The 23137-nt window shown below is 45.5% G+C and overlaps 1 pseudogene; it reads right to left on the bottom strand.

Moving 5' to 3' along the window:
- Positions 1-14839: 14839 nt before the first annotated feature.
- LOC146041487 (polymerase delta-interacting protein 3-like) overlaps positions 14840-23137 on the bottom strand; it is a 29468-nt pseudogene continuing 21170 nt past the window's right edge.

The following is a 23137-nucleotide window of genomic DNA, read 5'->3' as shown; positions in this document are numbered from 1 at the left end:
CTGTATGATATCTAGGGCGGCCGGGATAGAGTGTTGTGGGTTTGCCAGAAACAGCAACATATCATCAGCAAACAATGAAATACGCATGTCTGACTGGCCTATCACAATACCCTGGTATAGAGGGGAATCTCTCAGTGTGATAGCTAGAGGTTCTAGCGCAAGAACAAATAGGAGGGGTGAGAGAGGGCACCCCTGCCTCGTGCCTCTACAAATGGGAAAGGGTTCTGAAAATAAACCGTTACACATTATCCTGGATGCGGAGTTGCTGTAAAGTGTTTCTAGGAGATCGATAAATTCCTCAGGAAAAGCGAAGCGACGTAGGGTATTATATAGATGGTCCCAGTGTACCATGTCAAATGCTTTCTCTGCATCTAAAGACAATATGCCCTGGGGCATGTTGGACATGGCACACTGGGAGTTGCACACCACCGAGATCACCTTTCTGATGTTGATCACCGGGTTGCGGCCTTGTACAAAGCCCGTTTGATCCCCATGTATCAAACAGGGCAGAATGAGTTTGACCCGTTCCGCCAAGATCTTCGTGAGGAGCTTATAGTCTACGTTTAAAAGTGAAATTGGGCGGTACGAACCTGGATCTGCCAGATCTCGGCCAGGTTTGGGTAGGAGACGTAGAGATGCTTGGTTAAAGTATGTGGGCAGGGATCCTGATGTGCGTATGTCATTGAACACTTTCGTAAGTATTGGGGTTATTTTGGGGGCTAGTAGTTTAAAATAGTCCGTGGAGAGGCCGTCTGGTCCCGGGGCTTTACCTGACTTCAGATTAGCAATAGCTCTCAGAACCTCTTCCTCAGTAAAGGGAGCAATCAATGTCTCCGCTTGTGTGCTTGATAGTTGCGGGGTGTTAAGCCTACTCCAAAACTCTTCTTCGCTAGTCTTATTTGAGGTGGGGTGGGAGTATAATTTAGTATAGTACTCATGTAAAACCGCTGCTGTTTGAGAGTTAGATGATGTCAGTGTGGAATCCGATTTCCTAAGCGGGTGGATCGTGGAGGGTGAACGTTGGCCCTGTATTAGTGCCGAGAGAAGTTTGCTCGGTTTATTACCCTGTTTATGCAATCTCGATCTGCCTGTAAAAGTGTACCAAGCTTCCGCTTTCTCTATAATGCCTTCAAAGCGCGTTTTTGCGTCTAGGTATATCAATTTAGTGGATTGGGTTGGGTTGGACTTAAAGGCCTGGTAGGCCGATGTTAGCGCCCGTTGGGCTTCAAGGTACTCATGGGCTGTTTTCTTTTTGATAGAGGCTGTATATGCGATTATTTCCCCCCTAATGGTTGCTTTGGAGGCCTGCCAGAACAACTGTGTGTTCGTGTTTAAATATTGTTTGTTTTGTGTTTCAAAGCTCTCCCAGGCCTTCAGGGTTGCGTCGCGTAAGTGGGCGGAGGAAGCCATTGCAGATGGGCATCTCCAAGAGATAAAATTCGACCTTTCTATGGAAAAATGAATTTTAATCCATACAACAGCGTGGTCGGATATAACTATAGGGGAGATCTCCGCTTTCTCTATTTTTGGTAGCAGAGCGTGTGAGGACAGGATATAGTCCAATCGGGAAAGCCCACCTGTGGATGCCGATAAACAGGAGTATTCTAAGTCTGTTGGGTGTAAGGCCCGCCAGACATCAATCAAATTCAATTGCTGCATGAATTCTAGAAGGCCTAATTTTGGGAGTCTACGAGGTTTTGCTGAGCGTGACTGACAGTCTAGAATATTTGAAGACACTAAATTAAAGTCTCCGCAAATTAATTTTGGTAGATGCGGGTATTTGGATATCAGTCTTATTAAAGAAGTCATAAAGGGTTTTGAATATACATTGGGGGCATATACATTTAAGCACAGAATACGTTGTTTCTCGTACACTATTTGGCATCCCACGTATCTCCCCTCCATGTCTGCTATTACATCTGACACCTCCATATCTATATGATTTTTTGCTAATATGACAACGCCCCTAGCTTTGGAATTATATGATGATGAAGCCAACACCTTCCACCTCAGCATACCCAACTTTCTAGTTTCATCAGGGGTAAGATGTGTTTCCTGCAGGAATACTAAATCTAATTTCAATTTGTTCAAATATATTAGTAGTTTCTTCCTTTTTGTGGGGGAGTTAATGCCCCCCACATTCCAACTACCTATCAACAGTGACATTGTAAAACCTTAAGGGGGGGGGGGTAGGGAGATCCGTTCAAGCGGCCTGGCCACCTGCACCAACATTCGTGAGCATACATCACCGTACCACCTTGGAAACCTGAGAATTGCTGGATGAAACCCTTCTATGGGGCGGGGATGGGTGGGAGGGGGAGGGGGGGGAATTAACAACACAACAAAAACAAAAACACAATTTAGTAAGTGTATAACAAGGTTATACATAACTTCCGTGTCGGGGGTCTTGGGTTATGAGTGTCGCAGTCCGGAAAAGCCAGGCCCGCGCATCGCTCCTAACACCTCTAGCCCCTTCGATCAACTAGCATACATTTTTAATATCACAGTCCCGCACTGACCTGAAAAGAAATAACCTGTGTGGAAGCACACCAATATGAACGCGGTTACCAGAAAGTAAAGAATATAAGAGTATAAAAGAATAAAAGTACCAGCATACGCTGAAGCAAAGTTTTTGCCAGCCAGCAGCGACCTATATGGCTCAGAAGCTGCGGGAGTCCCCAACATAGACTCAAATTACCGTAGTCGAAGGTCTCGGACCCTAGCGGGGTATCCTCTCGCGTGGGTCAGGTCAGTCTCAGAGGTCGGGCTGCATCCGGGTGATACAGCCAAGATGCATACCTCATCTCTGGGATCTCCAAAGGCGGAGAAGAGGTCCGATCTGTCCAGGTCCATGAGAACCTACATCAGGAGCTGTCCGTCAAACTGATAACAAACTTAGCCGGAGCATTTGTAATCCAAGTGGAGTTTCAGAGCAAACTTTAGTATAGTGACTGTGACGGGCAATTAGTCGCAGTCTGACATTCTATCCACTAGTTGTTCTGCTTGGTGGCATTCATCAAGGTAAGCATCTGCATCTGCTGGGGTCGAGAATTCTTTAAATGAATTTCCCTCGTAGATCCTCAGTCTAGCCGGGTAAATTAGCGCGAATTTCTTCTCCAGTTTGATCAGACGGGAACATATTGGTGAGAATTCTTTACGTTGCCTGGACAGTTCAGCTGAGAAATCTTGAAATAATAGCAGGCGGTGTCCCTCCCACGTGATATTCTTAATTTTTCTCGAGGCAGACCAAAACAACTCCTTATGGAGATAGTTGAGAGTTTTGAAAATTACCGCCCTGGGTCTCGCCCCATCTTGCGGCCTCTGGGGACCCAGCCTGTGGACTCGTTCTATTACTAGATCTGAGCATCCTTCTTGGATCTGCAATATCTCCGGCAGAGCGTGTCTGACGAACTGGGCTAACTCAGGGCCCCTGACCGTCTCCGGGAGGCCCACCAATCGGAGATTATTCCGTCTGGAACGATTTTCCAGGTCCTGGATTTTGTTTTGGAGTTGCAATATAAGCTTAGACTGATCCTTAATCGCAGGTTTAATAACCGCAATGTCGGCAAAGCACTCTCCCAACCTATGCTCTGTAGTTAGGACCCTAGTTTGGAGCTGGTGGATCTGTATGTTGATGGTTCTCGTCTGCTCTTTGAGTAACGGATCTATGGCTGCTTTCAACGCCAGGGCTAAGTCTCTGTGTGTGATGGGGGTATCTGGATCATGTGTGATGAAGCCCGGTGTGGCGGGTGGTACCGGCCCAGGTGCTCCCTCTGAATCTAAACTGTCCGCCATTATATCTGGGCAGTGATGCCGGCGTATGGGGGATGTATATGCAATTGGACTCAGGCCACCCCTCGGGTCCCCCAGTACCTGCTTGTTAGGAGGCGATTGGGAGCAGGAGTCTCCATCTGTATCTGTCTGCCATGCACCGATCTGAAGCTGTGCTGTATGTGCTGGGTCTGGCCAGCCGTCCTGTGTTGGGAGGATCGGGGGTTTTGATCCCTGATTCCTATGTCTCTGCGGTAGTGGAGGCAGGGGTTTTTCACCGCCGGCTTCATTGGGCACCCGGGCCATCGCGGGGGGCTGGGAGCGAGTCACCCCTCCCTGCTGCGTGTCTCCGAGTTGGTGCGGCAGCCCCAGACTCAGGGTGTTAGGCACCGAATCCTGCTGGTCTTCTTGGAGAGGAGGGAGGGAGAAGTCGCCCGCCTGCATGCCTCCCCGCTGCGCCGGAGGAGGCGAGGAGTGAGTATTGCCGTCTCCGCCAGGTCCGGGCGCCATCTTGGGGGTCTGGGTGCGGCGTGCTCCGTCTTGCTTCTTCTTTTTATTTCCTGGCATCGCTGTCAGGAATTTCTCCATAAGCCGACTACCGGGTGCAGTGCTGTAGGTGGAGGTTGGGGTCTGTGATATATCGAGGCTTTTCAGCCTTGTAAATTATAGTTAGGGGCTATCGTGTAACGGAGCTCCTTCTAGAGCTGCCGCATAGCCAGCAGCCGGAAGCGGAAGTCCCCCTGAGAGTTTTTTACAACAAAAAATCTTGACTGCCATCCTAGGTTTTCTTGCTGCTTTCAGACTTTTTTTACTACACATTCACAGGAAAGAAAAGACTGTCATTTTTTGTGGCGCACTGGGAATATTTGAAGAAAAACAATTATAAAATGTAACTTTTAATAGTATCTCATTTTAAAAGAATTGCGACATATAAAAAAACATATTGACCATAGGAGGTACGTGAAAAGTAGGAAACTTTTAAAAAAGGGGATATAATCCTCTTATGGTGAACCCCAATATTCGTTCCCCTAAATAGATCGGTTGAGGTGTCTTATATAGTGTATCAGCTCTCCTGTAGAGGGCTATATAGTATCACTATTATGATCTATAGTTTTATTCAAAATTGTCCTCTAACAGTAAGTCACTTAATACCCATTGTGAAAGACCATTCTATTTCGGGTAAGTGTTCTCATGAGGCAGTAGAGATATCAGCGAGTGGTGCTACGTGTGAATCACACGCTATCTTAGTCAGCGTCAGTTACCGTAAATTGCTTTTATAAAATTACATATCAATCTCCGCCTTTATAAAGAAATTACATCACAAAGTGGATGTGGGACATTTATTTATTATCAGTTTTATGTTTTCTACCCCTCTCTTAGAGTCATTAGAGGGGGAAATATGCAAGAGGAACAGTGGTGTACTAATTCTCCTTTATTACAGTCTGGACTTATGCCGTTCGCCCCCAGCCCCAGTATTCTGGTGTGTTGGGCAGACTTTGTCTAGGGAATTGTACAGATACAGGGATATTCAATGTCTACTCCCTAAGTATCCTTAATTAGGGCGTATCCACTGTTACTGCACAAGTAGTATGAATGCTATTGCCACCTTGTTTTTACTGACAGTGTTTCAAAATTGAAAGGTTACAGTCTATCAACATTTTATTAAATGGATAAGTGTCAAGCATCATAAAAAGTAGGAAATTTTTTTTTTTTTTTTTTTTTTTTTTATATTCACAGTTCATGCTACACAACATCTTACTATTGCCACACATACATGGATTGTAATTTCAAAGGTTAGCCATTCAAAATTGTTTTCTTCAATCAGAGATCACTTTCTCTTTATATAGTGACCGTCTGTGTTTATAATAGGCGAGAGATCACGGTTTAAGGGTAACTCCCGCGTCTCTTACTTTGTCAGTACTGACAGTATGCGACCACTCGCTGCTAGTCTGTGTCAGCACATGCCGGCGTCTGAGGGGGAATCGAGGTCAGTGAGAGTGACACTCCGATTCTTAAACCCTTTCAGATCCGTATGTTGCGTTGCTACACACTATGGTCAGGGTTGAATACACTCGGTGTCTGCACTTCCGTGCTCCGTACACCCTGCTTCTCTGAGTACGTGGTCAGGGTCTGACCCCACGTCTCTGGCTTGATGCCTCTCAAAGCCTCTGTGCAGCGGATACCATGTGCCATCTAAACATTTACAATATACATTTCAGTGGGGAAGGGATATTGGGAGTTTACACACTCTGAGAGTGTCTGGTCGACGCGCGTGTCGCCTGCACCAGCTTCATCAGGACCCCTGATGAAGCTGGTGCAGGCGACACGCGCGTCGACTGGTACCAGACTGGCTTGTAATGCATTAGCCTGCCACCAAATCTTTCTATGGGGTCATTGTGTGTGACAGAAGGCAAATCTGCCTTTTCTGCCCTATTGGCTATGAAAAGTGGTTCTATTCCCGAACCATGGCCTCCTAAAATTTCTGCCAGGCCTATAAGCCTTTGCTTCCTTGTATTCTGTTGTCGAATAATGAGGACTTTTGTTAAATGTACCTCTTCTTGTAGTTTTATTCTGGGGTAACCATACAGACTACAGACTTACCCCCAGAAATTTTTGTTACAATTTCATCCAATTGTTGGCCGAACAGGTATTTTCCTTGAAATCAACTTTTTCTGATTGTCAGCCGCCCATGGCTTTAGCCAGAGGGCTCTTGTCACTGCTGTTGTTGCATTGGATCTAGCTGCCAAATGCACTACATCTAAAGAGGTGTCACAGAGAAATTCCACCACCATTTGAACATTCTGTACCACCTTCATTAACTCTGTTCTCTTTATTCTATCTAACATACTGTATCTGACTCAAGGTCTTGACACCAGGATCTGAGGACTCTAGATGTTATCATCATTGCGGAGGATGCCTTTATTGCAGCTCCTGATGTTACATGCTGCTTTCTTAAAACAAACAGTGAATGGAACAAAGGATAGTGGGAAAGAAGCCCAACTAATTATGGTTATGCAGCCCGCTCATTCATAAAAGAGGTATACCACTTCTGAGAACAAATGGTAGAAAATAAATGAACAGCTGTGGCGCAAGACCATAAAAAATGTTTCATAAAATATAAGTTGACGAAGAACAGTCTTTATTTAAAACATACAATTTTCCAATGAAATAATTGATCAACAGGACCATACATACAAATCATGCAGGATAATGACACCGGGTTTTGAAAAAAAAAGATACCTCACCCTATTTGTGAGCTGCGGTGGGCTATGCTTGTATCCAAGTCTGCGGCACCACCGCAGAGGGCTCAAGGCGTCTGGCTCCCGGTCAGAAAGTGCTTGTGCATGAAGGTGCAGGGTCCCTTAAAGTGCATCAGTGTCCAAAGATAGCAACGTGTTTCGGAGAGGTCCACTCTCCTTCCTCAGGCTGAATAATATGCCTGTTCACTCGTGGTGATATTTATACCACCATTCTGATGCTTTAATTAAATGAGAACCAATCAGAGCGTTCACATTGTTCGTTCCCCTGGAAGTGTCCTGCGTTCCAGACGGCACTTCCGGGTTTACGTTCCAAGAGACGCTCCGTGGCTTCCGTTTTCTGCGCTGCTGTAAGTATCAGCGCTGCAGATATTTCAAACATGTAACAACAATAACTTTAGGTACATAAATGTTATATCCCCCTTCTAATTTCTTCGGATGGCTCCAAATTTTTTATTCGGCTGAGTTTCTGGAGTTCTTTCTGCTCTATTCCAGGAATCCCGAGCGACCATCTTTGTTAAGGAATAGACGATGGGCAGTGTTTTATACACAGTGATATCTGTAAGGTTCCGGAGACCACCTTGCCTGCCCTACATCCGTTGCCTCGAGCTGGGGTTGGCGGACGTGTGCGGAACTAGGCTTCACCAATAATAGCCGCGTCCGAAGGAGCCGGTTAGTCCAGCTCCAACCCTGATGCCACCTGGTCTTAGAGAGAGACAACATGCCCACAAAAGCCAGAGGGGAGCAAGGGGACAGCTACCTGAAGCCTACACACGGCAAGGGGCCCCGGACCCCCAAAGGGTATCTAGATGGTTTGCACGTGACCGTGCATAATGGTGTATCAATATAGTGATAGAGACAAAGGTAACAATGCTCAAAGGATGTGGTATAACAAAAATAGTACTCTAAGGCAACAATGCTCAGAAGATGATATATGATAAAGACAAAAGGCAACAATGCTCAGAAGATGATAAATGATAAAGACAAAATAGGAGGTATTTGCAGGGTAAACCCTGACTTATCTGGGAAATGACAGCCACAGACAGGAACCTCCAATACTTCCAAAGACTCTGGGATCCAGCAGCAGAGGATGCCACGGAAGCCAGGAACCGACACAGCAAGGGACCGACAGGACAGGAAAGCCTTCCAGCAGGCACCAGGAACACGACAAGCTTCTTTAACAGGGCAAGGCGCTATAACCGGCGTCAGATAGAGCCCTGAGCCGACTTGTATTTAAAAACGCCGCCTCTTCAGGCGGAAGTGACGCCTGACGCCGCATCCCCCTGCTGCTGTGTGAGTGGCTGAAGTTCGGGGCGTTTCTAGGCAACGACCCGATGCTTCCGTCCCTACCAGCCAGAGTCTCGCCGGAAGATGGCCGCTGTCCTGACGCCTGCAGCGCAGCAGCTGACAGGTGAGTCAGGGAGCGGCACTGACGGCGCCTAACAGTACCCCCCCCCCCCCCCTTGAGGAGGGGTCAAGGGACCCCTAATCCTGGGTTTATCAGGAAACTACCTATAGAACTGAATCTTTAAGGATGGGGCATGAAGCTTGTCATCAGACACCCAGGACCTCTCTTCTGGGCCGTAACCCTTCCAATGAATCAAGAACTTGAGCTGCTAATGAACCCACTTGGAATCCACAATTCTCTCCACCACAAATTCTTTATGGCCCTGGACAAGAACTGGTGTGGGTCTCTGGTGTCTGGGTCTGAGTGCAGGTTTAAGTAAAGAACAGTGAAAGGTATTATGAACCTTCATGGTCCGGGGAAGCTGAAGTCTAAAAGCCATTGGGTTGACTTGTCTGATTATTCTAAATGGACCATTGAAACGAGGCCCGAGTTTTTGTGAAACCTGACGGAGTTTAATGTTCCTGGTAGATAGCCACACCCAGTCTCCTTTCAAAACAAGGTCTTCTGTGACAGTCAGCGAAACTCTTGGCAGAGGAAGACGCAACAAGAAGGGCTTTGCAGATCTTACTCCAAACGCCTCTTTTCCGTGACAACCTGGAGCTGTTCCCTGGAGATCCTGGGTCAAAAGAGTTTGCCCTGGGATGCTGGCCAAAATTACAAAAAAAAGGAGACATCCTGGTCGCAGCATGCCATGCGTTATTATAGGTAAACTCAGCCAAGGGTAAATTCTCGAGCCAGTTCTTGTGGCATTTAGAGGCATAGCATCTCAAAAATTGTTCCAGAGTTTAGTTGACTCTCTCTGTCTGCCCATTAGACTGGGGATGATAAACAGATGATGGGCTTAAGTTGATACTTAGAGCAGCACAGAGTGATCTCCAGAACCTGGCAACAAATTGGACACCCCTATCCGATACGATATCTCGTGGGAGACCGTGAAGACGAAAGATATGAACCAAGAATAACGCAGATAGCTCTTGGGCAGAGGAAAGACCGACCAAAGGAATAAAATGAGCCATCTTGCTGAAACGGTCCACCACCACCCAAATGGTATCATGACCAGAAACCTGTGGTAAATCTACAACAAAGTCCATGGAAATATGTGTCCATGGTCTGGATGACACTCTTAATGGAAGAAGTTGACCCGTTGGCGGAGTGTGGAGGGAATTGTTCCTGGCACACACCTCGCAGGATTTAACAAAGATATCCACATCCTTGTTCATAGATGGCCACCAGACAGACCGAGATATTAAGTCCAGTGTCTTGGACATACCTGGATGACCTGCAGTCTTAAGTGTATGAAATTCGAAAAAAAAATTCTCCCGGAGTCTGGGAGGTACAAACAACCTTCCGGATGGCGTGCCCTTGGGTGCTTCCGACTGTGCCAGCAAGACCTTGTCCAAAAGGGTCTGAGTGAGTCCCACGCAGATTCGTGAAGAAGGAATAATGGGCTCACAAACGGAATCTCTCTCCTGGAGACCCAAAAAACTTCTAGACAAAGCATCAGCCTTGGTACTCTTGGACCCTGGCCTGAAGGTTATGAGAAAATTAAAACGTGCAAAGAATAATGCCCACCTGGCTTGTCGGGCATTGAGTCTCTTGGCATTCTGCAGATAAGAGAGGTTCTTGTGGTCTGTAAAGATGGTAACCTGAAATCTGGCCCCCTCTAACCAGTGCCTCCATTCCTCCAGAGCACACTTAATGGCAAGGAGCTCCCTGTTCCCCACATCATAATTGCACTCCGCGGAAGAAAATTTCCGAGAGTGGAAAGCACAAGGGTGAAGTCGACCATCCTGGGGATCAACCTGGGAAAGTACGGACCCTATCCCAATCTCAGAAGCATCAACTTCCAAAATAAAAGAAAGATTAGGATTGGGATGGTGTAATATGTGGGCAGACATGAACGCCTTCTTGAGATTGGAGAAAGAATCATGAGCCTCCAAGGACCATACCGCAGGATTGGCCCCTTTCTTGGTGAGAGCTACAATAGGAGCGACCATATCAGAAAACGCAAGGATAAACCTGCGATAGTAATTTGCGAATCCTAAAAACCTCTGGACTGCTTTCAGTGTCGTGGGTTGAACCCAGTCGATAATTGCTCGAAGCTTGGCTGGGTCCATACAAAACCCATCCGGAGAAATAATATAACCAAGAAAGGAAATACTGCGAACCTCGAACTCGCACTTTTCAAGCTTGGCATAAAGGCAGTTTTCTCTCAGTTTCTGCAGCACCGCTTTGACATGACCTCTATGTTGTTCTAGTGTAGAGGAAAAAATTAAAATATCATCAAGGTAGACAATCACAAAAATCCCTAAAAACTCACGTAGGACATCATTGATGAAGTCTTGAAAGACTGCAGGGGCATTGGCTAACCCAAAGGGCATGACGAGATATTCATAGTGCCCTGTGTGGGTATTAAAAGCGGTCTTCCATTCATCTCCTTCCTTGATTCTTATTAAATTATAAGCTCCACGGAGATCGGTCTTAGATAAAATGGTGGCAGAGCGAAGGTCCTGTCTTTTTTGGCAACAAAAAAACCCCCTGCCCCAACTGGAGACTTAGAGGGTCGGATAAAACCTTTCTTTAGATTTTCTTCAATGTACTCTTCCATAGCCTTCAACTCGGGTAAGGAAAGAGAGTACAGGCGACCCTCTGGTGGCAAATTGGGGGCTACCCTCCTAACCTCCTCCTGACTCTCAACCCGCAGGGATAATTCCACCATTTGTTGGGTAAGAAGGCGGACCTGGTCAGAGAGTACCTGAGCGGGATTTCCTCCGGCAGGGTCCATAACCTGATGAACCCGAAGGGCAGATAACTAACAAAAATGAGCCTGAAATGACTCAATGCCCCTATTTTTTTTTGTGGCCGGTTATAATGTAAGGTTCCGGAGACCACCTTGCCTGCCTTACCTCCGTTGCCTCGAGCTGGGGTTGGCGGACGTGTGCGGAACTAGGCTTCGCCGAAGGAGACGGTTAGTCCATCTCCAACCCCAATGCCACCTAGTCTTAGAGAGAGACAACACGCCCACCAAGGCCAGAGGAGAGCAAGGGGACAGCTACCCAAAGCCTACACATGGCAAGGGGCCCCGGACCCCCAAAGGGTATCTAGATGGTTTGCACGTGACCATGCATAATGGTGTATCAATATAGTGATAGAGACAAAGGCAACAATGCTCAAAGGATGTGATATAACAAAAATAGTACTCTAAGGCAACAATGCTCAGAAGATGATATATGATAAAGACAATAATGGCAACAATGCTCAGAAGATGTTATATGATAAAGACAAATGGCAACAATGCTCAGAAGATGATATATGATAAAGACAAAAGGCAACAATGCTCAGAAGATGATAAATGATAAAGACAAAATAGGAGGTATTTGCAGGGTAAACCATGACTTATCTTGGAAATGACAGCCACAGACAGGAACCTCCAAAACTTCCAAAGACTCCGGGATCTAGCAGCAGAGGATGCCACAGAAGCCAGGAACCGACACAGCAAGGGACCGACAGGACAGGAAAGCCTTCCAGCAGGCACCAGGACCAGGAACACGACAAGCTTCTTTAACAGGGCAAGACGCTATAACCGGCATCAGATAGAGCCCTGAGTTTTCTTTTATTAAAAAATGCTGCCTCTTCAGGCAGAAGTGACACCTGACGCCGCATCCCCCTGCTTCTGTGTGAGCGGCAGAAGTTCGGGGCGTTGCTAGGCAATGACACGATGCTTCCGTCCCCACCAGCCGGAGTCTCGCCGGAAGATGGCTGCCGTCCTGACACCTGCAGCGCAGGTGTCAGGACAGGTGAGTAATGGAAGCGGCGCTGCAGGAGCCTAACAATATCCAGGGTTACACATCACTCCCCTCATGATACCTGCTATACCGTACTTTGTATTCTGGTAAAGTCCGTCCCTATTTACCGGGACAGTGATGTGCCCCTTCTTAGTCGTTCCTGTGTGTTTTTTCTCCATTGATACATGCAAAGATAAGAAGAATATACAATTCATAAAATACACTATGGTTAAAAATAATATATTTTTTAAATTATATTTTTTTTAAATCAGGATAAAAAGATTTTCTAGTCTAAAACCACTTTAGCACAAAATCTACATTGTGTCCATTAAGGTAACAATGTAATGATCCACCTCATTCACTCCTTGCTAATCTGGTTTCAAGATCTCTATTTTTCCAGTGGGGAAAGATCTGTTGGATTCCTAGGAATCTTTTTATTGCCCCCTCACATTTATTATGTTGTTTCAAAAAAATGTTCTGATAATGCATGTGAAATGAGTCCTTTGCGAATATTATATATATGTTCAGCTGATCTCAGTTTTAAATTTATTTTTGTTTTGCCTATATAAAGTTTGTTGCATTCACATTCAAGAAGGTAGATAACGTTTCTTGAATTATAGGTGATGAATTGATTTATTTTATGTTGGACCCCGATTACTTCAAACCTGGTAATTTTTCTCCCATATGGTTTGTTGGAGGTGGTTCTGCACATTAAACAGGATCCACACCTGTGAAATCCTTTATTTCGTTCACTACCCATTGGTTTTTCAGGTAGGGCACTCTTTACTAAAGGTTCTTCATAGAAGACGCTTTTCTGTAAATGAAGTTAGGCTTCTTTGGGACTACTTTTCCCAAAACTGGATCGTCCAAGATTATTCGCCAGTTGTTTTTTATGATTTTTTCGACTTTCCTAGCGCTCCATATTGCAAAAAAAATGCCCACTGTGTAGTTTGAGTCTTTTTTGGCTGGATCTGACATTTGTTTCGGTTGCAGTAGTCTAGTTCTATCTATCTCGTTTACTTTGATCTTGGAGTCTTTCAGACATTTCTCAGTATATCCCTTCTGCAGGAAACGTTGATCGATTTCTTCAAAATGTTTTTCTAATATTTCTGGCCTAGAGCAATTCCTCTTAAGGCGCATTTACTGTCCCAGAGGTATATTGCTAAGCCATCTTTCGTGATGTTCACTGTTTCTCTGTATATAGGAATTTAAATCAGTTTCCTTTCGATGAGTTTTTGTCTGAAATTTTCCCATTTCAATGTAGATATTAAGGTCTAAAAATACAATTTCAGATTTGCTAATATTAAAGTTTAATTTAATATTGAGTTCATTCTGATTTAAAAGATCACAAAAATTCATTAAAATATCATTGGTTCCTCTCCAGATAAATAAAATATCGTCGATAAAATGCCACCATGACACGAGGTTTACCCTTCCGCCAACTTCTCATCAATATTGCTATTTTCCCAGAATGCCATGAACAAGTTGGCGTAGCTAGGGGCAAACCTGTTGCCCATGGCGGCCCCCCTAATTTGAATATAATATCCACCATTGAAATAAAACTAATTTAAAAAAAATATTATTTTAAAAAATATATTATTTTTAACCATAGTGTATTTTATTAATTGTATATTCTTCTTATCTTTGCATGTATCAATGGAGAAAAAACACACAGGAATGACTAAGAAAGGGCACATCACTCTCCCGGTAAATAGGGGCGGACTTTACCGGAATACAAAGTACGGTATAGCAGGTATCATGAGGGGAGTGATGTGTAACCCTGGATATCACTGTGTATAAAACACTGCCGATCGTCTATCCCTCAACAAATATGGCCGCTCGGGATTCCTGGAATAGAGCAGAAAGAACTCCAGGAACTCAGCCGAATAAAGAATTTGGAGCCATCCGAAGAAATTAGAAGGGGGATATAATGTTTATGTACCTGAAGTTATTGTTGTTACATGTTTGAAATATCTGCAGCGCTGATACTTACAGCAGCGCAGAAAATGGAAGCCATGGAGTGGCTCTTGGAACGCAAACCCGGAAGTGCCGTCTGGAATGCAGGACAATTCCGGGGGCACGAACAATGTGAACGCTCTGATTGGTTCTCATTTAATTAAAGCATCAGGATGGTGGTATAAATATCATTATGAGTGAACAGGCATATTATTCAGCCTGAGGAAGGAGAGTGGACCTCTCCGAAACACGTTGCTATCTTTGGACACTGATGCACTTTTTAAAGGACCCTGCACCTTCATGCACAAGCACTTTCTGCCCGGGAGCCAGACACCTTGAACCCTCTGCGGTGGTGCCGCAGACTTGGATACAAGCATAGCCCATGGCAGCTCACAAATAGGGTGAGGTATCTTTGTTTTTCAAAACCCGCTTTCATTATCCTGCATGATTTGTATGTATGGTCCTGTTGATCAATTATTTCATTGGAAAATTGTATGTTTTAAATAAAGACTGTTCTTTTTCAACGTATATTTTATGAAACATTTTTTATGGTCTTTCACAACAGCTGTTCATTTATATTCTACCATGCTGCTTTCTTAAATACATCTCTATTTTTCTGACCATAGAGTCTCTAAATACATTCGCATCCTCCAGTGGAAGAGTCATTTTCCTTGATATGCGGCAATGGCGACATCTACTTTGGGTGCTTCATCCCATGTTTTAACCTGTTCTGGGTAAAACTGGTACATCTTTAACACTCTTAGGGGCACTGCCACTTTCTTATTTGGGTGAAGCCACTCCTCTTCCACCACATCTTTTAATGGTTTGGATAATGGATATTGCTTCACCTTTTTCTTATCTCTAAATAGTAGGTCTTGAAGTTTCCCCTCTTCTTGTGGGTCTTCAATATTTAGTGACTTATGTATAAGGGATAACAGGTTATCAAGCAGATCTGGGTTAAAATCTATTTCTTCTTTTTCCTGAAATAATTCTCCCTCTTCCTCTGTCCTAAATGGTGGGCCTGCCTCAGATTCATCTGAATCTGAAAGTACCACCCTGCTTCTTTTTTGTAGGCGCTTTTGCCAACTCCTCTTTGTTGACAAAAGTATCTGCAAGTGCTGTTTTTAACATTGCCACCAGCTCAGTCATTTGAGGTATACCCATTTGCTGGGACCCCTTACATTTATCACAAGTGGAACCCGAGCATTTCTCAGGTAAGATTTGATCACATAATGAGCACTTCACTGTATGTAGATTTTTCTATTTATCTTTCACTTCAGCTTTCTCCTTACTGGTAAGAAGCCAGAAAAGCATATAACTACATTCCTCTAATAGATCAAAAAATACATAGAAAAAAAATATTCCCACAAAAAACACTCCTGGCTTACCCTGACTTCATGGACTGCTTTTTCTCATCCTCTATTATAATACAGTAAACCACACTGTTTGCACACTGCCAAAAATGAAATACTTTGGCATAAGAAACTGCAATATTTACAAAAGAAAGTAAACCACAGCCCCAGCAGCACCTTGGCTTTACAGGGCCTTACCGCAGTCTGCTGGTCAATGGAAGAGGTCTGCAGCAACCTCCAGGGTTTGCAGACCATTTTTAAATGTTGTGCTCCGTTACAGGTGCCGGGCGCATGTCGTGCCCGGTGATGATGTCTGATGCCACCCACACATGCGTGCCGGAGGCGGCGCACCTTGATGACATCAGACGCCGGCTGCACATGTTCCACTGCACTCTCCAGAGCCAACGCCTATATTTTAGCATCAGACACCGGGTTCTGTAAGTCCCACTGACGTCTGTTTCCACCGGACACCTCTACCCTAACTGCACTGCAACAGGGTCCCTCAGTAGACGGACACCCCACTCCGTTCTTGACAGCGGGGGTCCAGAACTCCGATGCCTCATTCCCTTACTGCACTGGGCAGAGGAACAGGACCGCATCTCTTCACAGGGTGAGCCATCCATCTACCCGGAAAGGGAAAAAAAAGGCACAGAGCCTTGTGGGGGTGGTCCTCATATAGGGGCAGTGTATTTTTGTTTCCTTTCCAGATATCTACCCAGGAGGGCTTAACCCAGAAGTATGCTGCCATGGGGAGGTAGAGGAAAGGTAATTGGACTGTATAAAATAGGAAAGGGATATAAAAAGATATCCAAGCAATTGAGAATGCCGATAACCAGTGGTCAAACTCTAATTAAGAAGTGGAAAATGAGGGATTCTCTGGAGACCAAATCACGGTCAGGTAGACCAACAAAAATTTCAGCCACAACTGCCAGGAAAATTGTTCTGGATGCAAAGAAAAATCCACAAATAACTTCAGCTGAAATACAGGACTCTCTGAAAAAAAGTGGTGTCGTTGTTTCAAGATGCACAATAAGGCATTTAAAGACAAAAGGGCTGCATGGTCGAGTCACCAGAAGAAAGCCATTACTATAAAAATGCCACAAAGCATCCCACATACAATACTCCTAACAGCAGAGAGACAAGCCTCAAAATTTCTGGAACAAAGTCATTTGGAGTGATGAGACCAAAATTGAACTTTTTGGCCACAACAATAAACTTTACATTTGGCCTATGATGACACGTACACCATTCCTACTGTGAAACACTGAGGTGGATCACTGATGTTTTGGGGATGTGTGAACTACAAAGACACTGGAAACTTGGTTAAAATTGATGACAAGATGAATGCAGCATGTTATCAGAAAATACTGAAGGAAAATTTGCACTTACTAGCCCGGAAGCTGCGTATGGAACGTACTTGGCCGTTCCAACATGACAATGATCCAAAACACAAGACCTGTCATTGGCTACAGCAGAATAAAGTGAAGGTTCTGGAGTGGCCATCTCAGTCTCCTGACCTCAATATCATTGAGCCACTCTGGGGAGATCTCAAACCTGCAGTTCATGCAAGACAGCCCAAGAATTTACAGGAACTGGAGGATTTTTGCCAAGAAGAATGAGCAGCTTTAAGAGCCTCATCCACAACTACCACAAAAGACTTCAAGCTGTCATTGATGTTAAAGGGGGCAAAACACGGTATTAATAACTGGGGTATGTAAACTTTTGATCAGGGACATTTGAATAGTTTCTGTTGTCATTATGATTTAAAAAGAGTAAACACAGTTGTTTAACAATAAATGGCTTCACCCAACCACTTACCACGAGTGATAGAAAAGTTTGTGAGTTATCATTCATATTCTCTGACAAATGGCCAGAAAATAACAAATTCTACTAGGGTATGTAAACTTATGAGCACAACTGTATAACATACAATATTGTTAATTGCTTAATAATTTGTCACTTGCAAGAAGATAAATATTAAAATCATTTCTTGAATGAAAGTGTTCCAAAATTTTATTTTGTGCATTTATTAATCATTATTATTACATTTTATTGGGTGTGGATCATTAGGTCGACCAAACTAAGGTCGACATGCATAAGCTCAACCACTGCAGGTCGACAGGCCTTAGGTTGACAAATGACATATGTCGACATGGCTTTAGCTCGAAAGAGTCATTAGGTCAGCACAAGCATTACGTTGACACTTCACATTTGATGTCCTGAATGTCGACACAGTCGACAAGAGCACCAAAAAGTGCTTTATGGGCACTAGCATAGCATGCTATGGACACCATTGTTTAGTCTCAATGTCTTGAAAAATTATTATATTCCCCCTCAATGCTCTATTGGATTGTAGGACATGAAATACCGCCTGTTGTCGGCACATGTCGGCTGATAAAGGGATTTTTGTAAGAACTTACCGTTCAAATCCCTTTCTCTGATATGGTCCTGGTGACACAGCTTCACATTGGGATGTAGGAGGGTCCGCAGGAGCCAGGCACCTATCCTAAAGCTTTTGGAGGGTAGGCTCCTCCCCTACTGCATCCCAGACTCCTCAGTTCAATCTTTCAAAGCCACTGAAATACATTAACTCAGTACAACGCCTGCACATATTATATGCACTCTTTTAAATTTAACTTTTTCAACCAATTATAACATGAAACATCATGAACACTGGCATACTTACTGAGCGTAAGGGAGGGATCGCTGTGTCACCAGGACCATATCAGAGAAAGGGATTCGAACGGTAAGTTCTTACAAAAATCCCTTTTTCTCTTTCAATGGTCCTGGTGACACAGCTTCACATTGGGACGTTCCAGAGCCGGTCCTTTTGGGTGAGTACGCTCAGGTCTGCAGTTCTCATCACTGCTCGCCCGAATGATGCGTCCACCGACGCGAACTCATGGAACCTATCGGATTTGGCAAAAGTATGAACAGATGAGCAAGTGGCAGTCCTGTAAACCTGCTCAGCTGTCGCCCCATGTCGAACCGCCCAAGAGGTGGTGACTGATCTGGTGGTATGCGCATTAATCCTGGCTGGCACAGGCCTACCAACTTTAGTATATGCAAACGCTATAATAGAGCGCAACCACCTAGCAACGGTCTGCTTAGCAGCAGGCCAACCATTATTATGTACATCATACAAAACAAGCAAAGTATCAGTCTTTCTGACACTTTTAACTCTGTCCACATAAATGCGCAAGGCGCGCACAACATCCAAATTCCTCAATTTGTCCCTTTTCCTTGAACCCTCTGGGGGTTGAAACAGGCAGAACTAACTCCTGATTTAGATGAAAAGCAGAGACTACTTTTGGTAAAAATTGGGGTACTGTCCGAAGGACAGCCCTATCATCATGAAATATAAGGAAGGGAGCCTTCCAGGACAAGGCTCCCAACTCCGATACTCTTTTTTGCAGACGCCACTGCCAACAAACATACCAGTTTCCATGTAAGGAATCTAAGGTCAGCCGACCGTAATGTTCAAAAGGTGCCTTTTGAAGGCACTCCAGAACCAGAGATAAATCCCATGGTGCTACTGGTTGCTTGTAGGGAGGTTTCAATCGAGACACTCCCTGCAGGAAGTTCTGTACTTCCGTTAACAATGCAATCCTTCTTTGGAAGTAAATTGACAAGGCCGAGATCTGTACTTTGAGTGACTGAAAGCTTAACCCGGAGGAAAAGCCAACCTGCAAAACCTCCAATAATTTTGCCAATTTATAGCGTGATGTGTATGACTTCTGTCTTTCACACCATCGAATATAGGTCTTCCAGACCCTATAATAATTTGCAGAAGACACTGACTTAATGGCTTTAATCATTGTGTTAATCACTGCCTCTGAGAATCCTTTATTACTCAAAATGGCGGTTTCAACAACCAGGCCGTCAAAATTATTCAAGCTGAATCCAGATGGTTGGACAGTCCTTGTTTTTGAAGGTCTGACCTCAGAGGTAGACGCCACGAGTCCACAGACAATCTCTGAAGCCTCGAGTACCAGGACCTCCTTGGCCAATCTGGGGCCACTAAAATCACTGGAATTGCCTGGGCCTGTATCCTTTTCAACACTCTCGCCAGCATTGGGACTAGCGGAAAAACATAAAGAAGATTCCCCTCCCAGGGGATAGTCATGGCATCCACTGCTTCTGCCAGTGGGTCCCTCGTCCTGGCATAAAACCTGGGCACCTGATGGTTGCATCTGGATGCCATCAGGTCCACCTCCGGGGTTCCCCACTTCAAGGTAATTTGATGAAATATCTGAGGATTTAGGCTCCATTCCCCATCCTTCAGCTCCTACCTGCTCAGGAAGTCTGCCTCTATATTCTCCACTCCTGGTATGAATATAGCTGATAAGGCTGGAACATTCTGTTCTGCCCACAAGAGGATTCTGGACACCTCCCACATGGCCAGTTTGCTGCGTGTGCCTCCCTGGTGATTCAGATACACCACAGCTGTGGCGTTGTCGGTCTGAATCCTTAAAGGGAGCCTCTGTAACCTGTCTCCCGCTAGAGAAATCACTTTCCACACAGCTCTCAGTTCCAAGATGTTGATTGGTAAGGCAGATTCCTCTGGAGTCCACAAGCCCTGCAGACGCAGGTCCAAGACTACTGCCCCCCCAGCCCCTGAGACTGGCGTCGGTAGAGACTACCAGCCAGCTCCAGGACTGCAGTGACCGCCCCCACTGAAGGGAGTCCACGTCTGTCCACCATCTCAGGGAGGCTCGAGTTTCCGAAGACAGCACTATCTGTTCGGATTTCATGGTCCGTGTGTTACCTGACCAAGCCGTCAAGCTGTTCCACTGGAACACCCGAGAGTGGAACCTGGCAAACTGCCGCGTCTCGAAAGACGCCACCATCTTCTGCTTAGAGAGCTGAGAAGCTCCTGGACTAAGGCAACCAGATCCCTGGCCTTTGCCTCCGGTAAAAATACCAGATGTAGATGGGTAACCAGAATGACCCCCAAGAATTGGAGTCTCTGTGACGGCACCAACTGAGACTTTTTTTTTTTTTTTTTTTAAGTTTAAAAGCCAGCCGTGAGCCTGCAAAAAACCCAATGGCTTCTGCCAAGTGACACTTCAACATGTCTGCTGACTCCGCTCTGAACAGCAGGTCATCCAAATATGGGATCACCGTGATTCCCCTCAGTCGAAGCACAGCCGCCATTACAGACATTATCTTGGTGAATACCCTTGGCGCTGTGGCCAGGCCGAAGGGCAACGCCTGGAATTGCAAGTGCATGGTCTCCTATCTCAAACCTCAATAGAGCCTGATGTCCTGGGTAAACAGGAACATGAAGGTACGCGTCCTGGACATCCATGGACGCCAAAGATTCTCCCTGGTCCAGGCTTAACAGCACTGACCGTAGAGACTCCATTTTGAACTGGTCTACCCACAAATGGATAATTAACGACTTTAAATTGAGAATCGGTCTGAAAAGACCCGTCTGGTTTGGACACCAGACACAGAGTGGAACAAAAGCCTTTTTTCCACTCCGCTCTGGGGACCGGGATCACCACACCCTTCTCTAAAAGAGAATGAGCCGCTCCCAAGGGAGCTGTACGGAGCCGAGCCTCCTTTGGTATTGGCGTGGGAATGAATCTTCTTGGAAGAAGACCTTTGAAGGGAATTCTGTAACCCTGGGTTATAATTTCTAACACCCAAGAATCCCGGTCTAACAATGCCCATGCGTCTTTGAACAGTGTCAGATGTCCCCCCATCTTGACCACCGCCGGGCAAAACCCTTGGCAGTCATGCAGAGGGTTTGTCCTCTCCTTTTGTGTTTGGTTTCTTATGAAAGGAACCAATTTTAGACTTTTGGGCCTTGCCCCTGGAGGACTGAAACCTTTCCCCTGAAGGGCTGCCCTCGAAAGGACGCACCTCCTCTAGGGGAGGGCCGCAAGGCCGGCCTGAAAGCAGAAAACCTTGATGTCTGCTTGGCTGCAGGGACTGGCAGGAAAGTACTTTTGCCACCTGTGGCCTGCTTAATAATCTCTTCCAATTTAGAAGCAAATAACAGCTTTCCTTTAAAAGCTAATGCCTCTAAAGCTTTCTTAGACACATTATATGCCTCCCAAGCCTTAAGCCAGAGCACTCTCCTGGCATTTACAGACACTGTGGAAACTCTGGCAGCCATTTTGAGAGCTTCCTCTCAGACTCCAATACATGCTCTGCAGCCGCTTTTAAGCTTCTCTGCAAGCAATAACACACAAGGGTCAGCGTGTAAAATAGTGCACAATTTTTTGGCCCACATGATCATGGCCTTAGAGACCCAGGCTGAAGCAATCAGAGGGCGTAGGGTGTATCCCACCCCTTCAAATATTGCCTTGAGGTTACCCTCCAGCTTTTTTTCTACGGGGTCCTTAAACGCTGCTACCCCTTGTACTGGTAGCACAGTGGCTCCACCTGTAGCTTTGATACACGTGCCACAGAAGCATCTACCACTGGGACTTTTTTCCCCAGGTCAGCATGCGCCTCAGGCATGGGGTACAGGCTTAGAAATCTTTTAGGTATCTGAAGCCTTTTATCAGGGGTTTTCCAGGCCCCTTTGCAGGGAGATATAAGTTTCTTTACGCTGTCTCATAAAAACAACCTTTGCAGGAGTTTATCCTTCACAGACAAATGTAATGCCTGTTTAACAGCAGTAATAAAATCCTCTACCCCTGAGGCTGAGGACTCTTCAGAAACATCACCCTGATTGGTATGTCTGTGTACTCTCCTTCCTCATCAGCAGCTAATAATGGCACTGAATAAGACCTTTTAGGGATCCCCACAGAATCACCATAAAACTTGTCCAACAAGTAATTTAAACCTGCTGATTCCCATAGCAGTATCCTGCATGACCTGTAATAAGTCAGGATCTGTCTGGGTCCGAGGCAAAGAGCTAAAGGACTGCTGAGAGAATGGCATTGGTCTAGGGAAGTTACCAGCCATCACTCTGCCTGTCCAGTAATGCACCAAAGCATTTTCAGACCTGCCTAGGGACTTAGCCCACGCAAGCTCCGATGCACTACCCTCTGGGGTTCACTCCCCATGGGTTTCACAGCAGCGCAATAAATACATAAGCCCCCCTTATCTGCTCAGGGACAAATCTCAGTGTACAACCACTGCAAGCGCTCAATGCATTAAAGGCTCCCTCCCCCAAAACCACAGACTGTTGCTCAGACATGATGTTCTCAATTAACACAGTCACAGCATTAAATGTACAGACATTATATACAGAACCAATATATTCAGTTCGCTTAGCTTTCTGTAGTTTTTAGAATGGGGGAAGCGATGCCCAGGAAATCCAATCACTCTGTCAGGATCTGTAAGCCAGCTCAGCTCCGCTGCAAGCGTTTTGAATGGCGCCAAAACAGAGTGAGGGAAGGGACCAAGTCCCTGCTGCTGCGGGGTCTGTGACTTTTGGCGCCAACTACCCCCAGACAGCCGCTCCCATTGTAGGATCTCCTAGTTCCTGTATCTCCCCTTCAGCTGGGGACCACTCGGAACATGCCTGTAACAACACTGCTGTCCTCTCATATCAGGAGCTCAGTGTGTAAGCTCCGCAGAAAATGGCCGCCGCCATCACGGAGCGCCTGTCCCCCATGATCCCCACCTAGCGTGAAGCCGGTTTCA

This window comes from Crinia signifera, chromosome 19, assembly GCF_055691185.1.
Source record: "Crinia signifera chromosome 19, ASM5569118v1, whole genome shotgun sequence".
Taxonomy (NCBI): domain Eukaryota; kingdom Metazoa; phylum Chordata; class Amphibia; order Anura; family Myobatrachidae; genus Crinia; species Crinia signifera.
This window is presented reverse-complemented; position numbering and strand designations above follow the sequence as displayed.